The sequence below is a fragment of the Microcebus murinus genome, chromosome X (genome assembly GCF_040939455.1).
Source record: "Microcebus murinus isolate Inina chromosome X, M.murinus_Inina_mat1.0, whole genome shotgun sequence".
NCBI classification, from domain to species: domain Eukaryota; kingdom Metazoa; phylum Chordata; class Mammalia; order Primates; family Cheirogaleidae; genus Microcebus; species Microcebus murinus.
Window position 1 is genome coordinate 16,257,545 of NC_134136.1, and position 7,744 is coordinate 16,265,288.

Consider the following 7,744-nt stretch of genomic DNA (forward strand, 5'->3'; position numbering starts at 1 on the left):
TTTTATTTATAATCAGTGCCTGACTTTTTCTCTTTACTTCAGTTTACAATAGCTCTTAATTCACTAGTTAGTTTTAATTAATATTTAGAATACTGAGTAACTTAGAATAGATTGATATATAGCTTGTAAAATGCCAGTCTTATTATTTGGATTTCTGGTACTTTTATTTATTAACAGAATTGGATTAACTTTGGTTTGAGTTCTGCTGTGCTTTTTCACCTAGGAAATATTCTGCTCCCTTTATGAAATTAGGAATTTACCACAGTAAGCATAGGAAACAGAGACCAGATTTCTAATGATTTGGTAAGACATTATTCAGTATTAGAACTGTGTATTTCTGAAAGATAAATAACTCTCAAAAAGTTATGAGGGATATAGTGTTTAACATTTATTTTTTTCCTGAAAGAGAAAGGATAAATGTCTTTCCTTTTGTGTGTGTGTGGGGGGTGGGGCAGAGTCTCACTTTGTCATCTAGGCTGGAGTGCAGTGGTATGCTCATAGTTCACTGCAGTCTCAAACTCCTAAATTCAAGCAACCATGCTGCCTCAGCCTCCCAAGTAGCTGGGACTATAGGTGCACAACATCATGCCCAAATAATCGGGTTTTTTTGTTTTGTTTTTTTAATTTTCTGTAGAGACAGGGTCTTGTTGTGTTGCCCAGGCTGGTCTTGGACTCCTGATCTTGACCTTTTAAAGTATTAGGATTACAGGCATGAGCCACTGTGCCTGGCCAGAAATGTCTTTTTTTAAAGAGAGACAGTTGGCAATTATGATGTGGTACTCTTCAATTTGGGAGAGATATTATAATATGACAACTTTTAGTTGTAAATAGCAGTTATTAAGTAAAGACTTAGTGTCTTGAAAATTTCAGTTAGATAAGAGTAATAAGTTTGAAAGATCTATTGTACAACATGCTGACTATAGTTAATGACACAATGTATTGTATTCTTGGAAATCATTTAGAGAGTAGATTTTAAGTGTTCTCACCAAAAAAATAATGATAAATATGTGATGTGATACATATGTTAATTAGCTCAATTTAGCAATTCTACAATGTTCACATAAAATAGAACATCGTGTTGGATATGATAAATATATTCAACTTTTATTTGTCAATTAAAAAATATAATCAATTGATTAATTCATTTAAAAGGAATGGAAAAAAAACCAGAATGAATAGGAGTTATTACATTATTCACTGTTCTTAAGAGGATTAGGACACTGAAAATAGCAAGGTCTCTCTGAGCTGCATTTATAAATGTGGGCCTGATGTAATCACTAAGGTTCTTATAAGAGAGAGGGAGGCAGGAGAGTCAGAGAAGATGTTGTAGCAATGGAAGTACTGATGTGATTGTTGGCTTTGAAGTTGGAGGAAGGGCCATGAGCCAAAGAATGCAGGTAGCCTCTAGAAGGTGGAAAAGACAAGAAAATAATATTTCCCCTAGAGCCTCCAAAAGAAAGTCAATCCTGCTGACACCTTGAATTTAACCCAGTAAAGCCCATTTCAGACTTCTTACCCCCAGAACTATAAGTTAATAAATTTGTGTTGTTGTAGGCCACTAAGAAAAACAAACTTATATCCTATAAGGCAAAAACATTACAGTGATAAATGATCACTAAATGTCAAGATATAGTACTCTTCTTTTGAACATATTCCCACTGCACTGCATTATGCAAAATAAAATATTCCAGATATAATTTAATTAGTTGAATTAATACCAATAATATTCTAAAAATCTGTCCATGTGGATTTTTTATTATAATACAATTATAGTTAGTTTCTTGGTCATAATAAAATTCATGTAGGTTTGATAGGATTTAGAGGGGGAAGATTTGAAGAAGGGTTGAAAGTGAACTCTGAATTCTGGAGCATGGACACATTGAATATCAATTGGTTTGCCAGCAATGTTAACTGAACCTGATAACCCATGAGAGAGTCTTTTTTTCAGAAACAAACTCAAATACTTTTTCTGAGGGTTAAATTATAGCTAAGGAGAGTGACATTAATTGTGCCCCCACACACATTTAATATTTTGTTTTACAGTATTAAGTATATTACCCACATTCCAAGTAGTAAGAAATACTGCCTCTTATAAGAATGTTTTATAATAAATTTATATCACAAATATAATACCAGCCTATTATCTGTTTGAAGGAAATCAGTATTTTGTAAATGAAGGAAGATGATAGAAATAAAACTGGATAATTTTCTTTTCTGATAAAATAAATCCATTAATATTGCTATGTTTATGTTCCAACAAATGACAAGCTCAGGTTACTACCCAGTGGCAATAGGCCATAAGATTGGCTAGTGGTCAATATTTGATGTATGTAAAAGCACAGTTTATACTAAACCAGTTGAATAAACCATGGAAAATAGTAGCAAATTAGGAAGTACAATGTTTATTTCACATAAAAATGGGAGATATTCTTATTGGTCTTTTGTTTGTCTGCCTTGAACGTCAGCCAGATTTTCAAGTTAGTTTTGATTATGGGCTTGTTCAGAAGCACGTATACTAAAATAGTAATAATACAGGGGAAGATTAGCCTGGCTCCTCTACAAGGCATGTATACTCATGAAAGTCATCATTTTTATCCTACTGATCTTTAAAAACCAGATCAAATGCCATCATCTTTGGTCTCCTCAGGTTGAATATTTCTTTCTTTTGTGCTTTATAAAATATATGATTTATGTCAGTTCTATGGTCATTTGTATGTATGCTTATCTTTCTCATTAGATTGTGAGCTCTGATCATGTATTATACATCTTTAAATTCTTGATAGAATTTAATCCTTTGCCTTGTAAATAGTAAGCACTCAAAACATTTTTATGGAGTTGGGTTTCTATGAGTCATTTGCTGAACATTAGTATCAGGACACACACCAATACACAGACTTATATGTTATGCCTCTCCTCTCAACACGTACAAAGGGTTAATAGTATCTTCTCACAGCTTATCATTCATGGGAAAATGCATCTTTTAATCTATTTGCTTGTAAAAAGGGCATTATTATTGATCTGCCATTTTTTCCCCAAAATAGTCTTTTGGAAAAATATGCAGTCTGGAAGTTATGGCCACCTTATTTTGCCACATTTAAAGCTTTTCAAGTATTTTGAATGAGCCACTGTACTCTCTGATATTTTCACCTCTTTATCTGTGTGTGTGTATATGTATGCGTGTGTGTTATATATGTATGCATATACACATAGAAAAACAGGTGTGTGTGTGTGTGTGTGTGTATAACTTCTAAATGCCATGCTAAACAAATAGTTGCCTTCTATTGGCTTGGAGAAGATATTTTTAGTTTAATCACTTTGGCTATGCTGAAGCTCAGCAATGATTCTGGATCTTTATTATAATTTTAAAACTTACTATGAGTTGAAGAAGGGCTGTTGAATTGCCATCACTCTATAGTTGCATTAAGATTAGGTAAAATGTTCATCTCTGTCAAACAGATTTATTTGAATGGAGTCTATCAAAGTATAGTCATAGTTTTCTAAGTATGCTTGGAGCTCTGTGGATGGGCAAAGAAGAAACATATGGAAGTGGCTTTCCTCCAAGGTACCACGGTGTATGGTTTTCTGTTTTGTAGTGTGCCTGTTGGCACTGTTGGCAGTTCAGCACCCTGGGAAAGGCATTGCTTTCAAACATGAGTAATTGATGAATTGTATGCAATATGCAAATGTGAATACATAAATCTCCTGAATGACAGCTTAATTTATGTGAGCTTTTAAGAATGTGGGATTAGATTTTAATTAAATATCTTCAAAGGCACCCTGACTTATTCAGTTTTTTGGCTGCTATCTTTAGAAAGAAGTGGGACAAGGTTTAAATCATTATTTTATATTGATTTATTTTATATTTTATTTTATACATATTATTCACATTTTTCTGCTAAGTGGTCATTGTTTCATAGAAAAATACAGTTATTTAAAGAAGAAAGGTATTTGTCTTTAATTATAAAAATGCTGCTGTTGTATTACAATGGATGCAGTTTATCATATGCAATAGATATAGGAAAATATATGTGGTTTGAAAATTAATGTCTTAAACTTTAAATGCAATTCTTAAACATATTTCAGTTACTACCATATCTTTTAGTATGCAAGATTAAATAATGGTAATTGCAGGTGAAATTTCTTAGTACAGATGTTGGGATGTTAATACCACATATGACTTTCAAAATATAATTACCTTAAAAATAACTAAATGAGTTGGTGGAGATAGAGCTGTTCCCTCTTTGTTCTTAGACATATAGTGTGTGTAGGTGTAGCTCTGTGTGTGTATGTGTGTAGATTTAACCTATGTTTGATAACAGTATTTCAAACCTTATATAATATGTAGATTAGGATACAAAGAGGTTAATTAAAGGTCTTTGAAATTTACAAGCACCTTTTTTCTCTTAATTATTCTATGAGATCAGATAATAAATTAAAAGAATATGAATTTAATAGCTCCCCTAAAATGTACTATAAATGTTGTTATTTTTTTTAAATGTCCTTTAAGACAAATGTTGCGTGATCTTACTTATATGTGGAATCAAAAAGGTGATCTCATAGAAGTGGAGAATAGAATAGTGCTTACCAGAGGTTGGGAAAAGTAGGGAGAACAGGATGGGGAGAGATTGGTCAATAGGTACAAAGCTATAGTTAGGAGGAATAAGTTCTTGTGTTCTATTGTATAGTAGGATGACTACCGTTAACAGTAATGTATGGTGTATTTCATAGTATCTAGGAGAGGTTTTTGAATGTTCTCATCACAAAGAAATGATAAATGTTTAAGATAATGGATATGTTAATTTCCCCAATTTAATCATTATAAAATGTATACATGTATTAAAATATCACATTATACCCAATAAAAATGTATAAATATTATGGCAATAATAAAAAAAGAAAAATATCTTTCAAACATTTATGGTTTATAGCAAATCATATTGACCACAAATGATAAATATTAATATAAAGAAACTCTTGACAAATAATAGGTTATGTCTACTTTTTATCTGTTTTTTCCTACATATTTGGTTTCCCTTTATTTACAATCAAGAGCTTAATTTTTAACTACCGTAAATGGCTCCCTATACCTCTTCACTTGAATATGTTTTTCCTCTGATGTATTAGGCCGTTAAATATGAAATGTCCAATTTCAAATCAAAAGTGTAGTTCATTATATCTCAAACAAGAAGCAGTACCATTAATCAAAGTATGTGCCTAAACTATCAGCACAGTTCTGCCGTCTCAATGATAGCTTGTTTATGTCAGCAGTGAAGAAGCCTGGAGAGCAAGCAGTGATAAAATCATGAAAAGCATTTTCCACAGCTTGTTGATAATTGAATATTTTTTTCTTGCAAGAAGTGGTCCAAAACCTAGAAGAAGTAGTAGTCAGTCGGTGCAAAGTCTGATGAATATGGTGAATGATAGTTTCCAAGTCTGGCTTCTGCAGTTTGAGCAGTGTTGTTTGTGTGATATGTGGTTGAGCATTGTCTTGCCAGAGGATTGGCCTATTGACCAATTGGTCTATTGACCAATCTCAGTTGCTTAATGGCAAGCATCTTCATCATTCCATCCAACTAGTTGCACTACACATCCGCTGTCATTGATTGATCAAGTTTCATGAAGCCATACTGGATAATATCAGCACTGGACCACCAAACAGATACCATTACCTTTTGTTGATGAATATGCAGTTTTGGACTGTATTTCAGCACTTCATTTTTATACAACCATTGTGCCAAACATTTGGGCTTGTCAAAAAGAATCCATTTTTCATCACATATCGCAATACAGTGTAGAAATGGTTTGCCCTGATGTTGTGACAGCAAAGACAGGCAAGCTTTGAGACGATTTCTCTTCTGACTCTTATTTAATTCATGTGGTACCCATCTATCCAGCTTCTTTTTTAAAAAAAACAGCTTTCTATATTTCAGTCAATCATGCTGTACCAGGTTCCTGCTTCAGAGTTTATCGGCTTTAGCAAAAGTTTTCTGAATTGTGAACAGAATGTTGTTTTTACAAAGAAGTTTGTAATGCTTTTACAAAAAACAAAAAATATGTACTACATTTTAGGAAGTGTTCCATTAAAAGGGGGTGGAGGATATGCATAATTTATGTTGAAATCAATATATATGGAATATTTCATTTTTCCCACTGTTGTGGTAGATGTATTCAATATGACTATTTTCTTTTTTTTTTTTATTTCAGGAAATTATGAGAGTACAAACATTTTGGTTACATTTTATATCTTTGCCTCTCCCTAGCAAGAGTTAGAAGTATACCCTTCCCCTCTACAATGCTCATCACATCCCTCAGTTGTGAGTCTACCTCCCCAGTCCCCTAATCCCTGGAGAACACTAACATCATGTGAGCATTATAGTGTTAATCAGTAAGTACCAATTTGATGGCAAGTATGTGTGGAGCCCATTTTTCTGATCTTGTGTCACCTCACTTTGAATAATGCGCTCAAGCTCAATCCAGGAAAATATAAGCAGTGCTGGATCACTGTCATTTCTTATAATACAGTAATATTCCATTGTATACATGTACCAAATTTTAATAATCCACTCATGAATTGACAGGCACGTGGGTTGTTTCCACATCCTTGCAATAGTGAATTGTGCTGCCATAAACATTCGGGTGCAGATGTCTTTATTATAGAATGTCTTTTGCTCTTTTGGGTAGATGCCTAATAATGCTATTGCTGGATCCAATGACATTTCTACTTTTAGCTCTTTGAGGTATCTCCAAATTCTTTTCCACAGAGGTTGTACTAATTTGCCATCCCAGAAGCAGTGTAAGAGTGTTCTTGTCTCTCCACATCCTGGTCAGCATTTGTTGTTTTGGGATTTTTTGACAGAGGCCAATCTCATTGGGCCAATCTCATTGTGGTTTTGATTTTCTTTTCTCTATTGATTAGAGATGTTGAGCATATTTTATGTTTGCTGGCCTTTATTCTGTCTTCTTTTGGCAAGTTTCTGTTCATGGATTAATAGAATCAATATCGTTAAAATGTCAATATTGCCTAAAGTGATCTACAGAATTAATGCAATCCCCATCAAAATACCATCATTATTCTTTACAGATCTAGAAAAAAATAATTCTTCACTTTGTATGGAACCAGAAAAGACTTCATATAGCTAAAGCAATCTTAAGTAAAAAGAACAAACTGGGAGGCATCAGTCTTCCAGATTTAGGCTGTACTATAAAGCAATAATAATTAAAACAGCTTGGACTGGCACAAGAATAGAGACATTGATCTTTGGAACAGAACTGAGATTCCAGAGATGAAACCATCTGCATATGGTAATCTAATCTTTGATAAAGCAGACAAAAATATACATTGGGTAAAAGAATCTCTTTTCAATAAATGGTGCTGGGAAAACTGGATAGCTACATGCAGAAGAATGAAAGTGGATACCTACCTCTCACCTCTCACAAAAATCCACTCAATATGGATAACAGACTTGAACCTAAGGCATGAAACTTTAAGAATTCTAGAAAAAGATGTTGGGAAGACCCCTTCAGACATCATCCTAGGCAAAGAATTTTGAAGAAGATCCCCAAAGCAATCACAGAAGCAACAAAAATAAACCAATGGGATCTAATCAAATTAAAAAGCTTCTGCACAGCCAAGGAAACTATCATTAGAGTGAATAGACAACCTACAGAATGGGAGAAATTATTTGCTCTCTATGCATCCAATAAAGGTCTGATAACAACAATCTATCTAGAACTTAAAAGAATC

The 7,744-nt window shown here is 33.3% G+C and overlaps 1 non-coding gene across 1 annotated transcript; it reads left to right on the forward strand.

Moving 5' to 3' along the window:
* The first annotated feature begins 2,492 nt into the window (after positions 1 to 2,492).
* LOC142866093 (U6 spliceosomal RNA) lies at positions 2,493 to 2,595 on the forward strand. Its single transcript, XR_012916156.1, has one exon. It is a non-coding gene; the product is annotated as a U6 spliceosomal RNA (small nuclear RNA).
* The last annotated feature ends 5,149 nt before the right edge of the window (positions 2,596 to 7,744 follow it).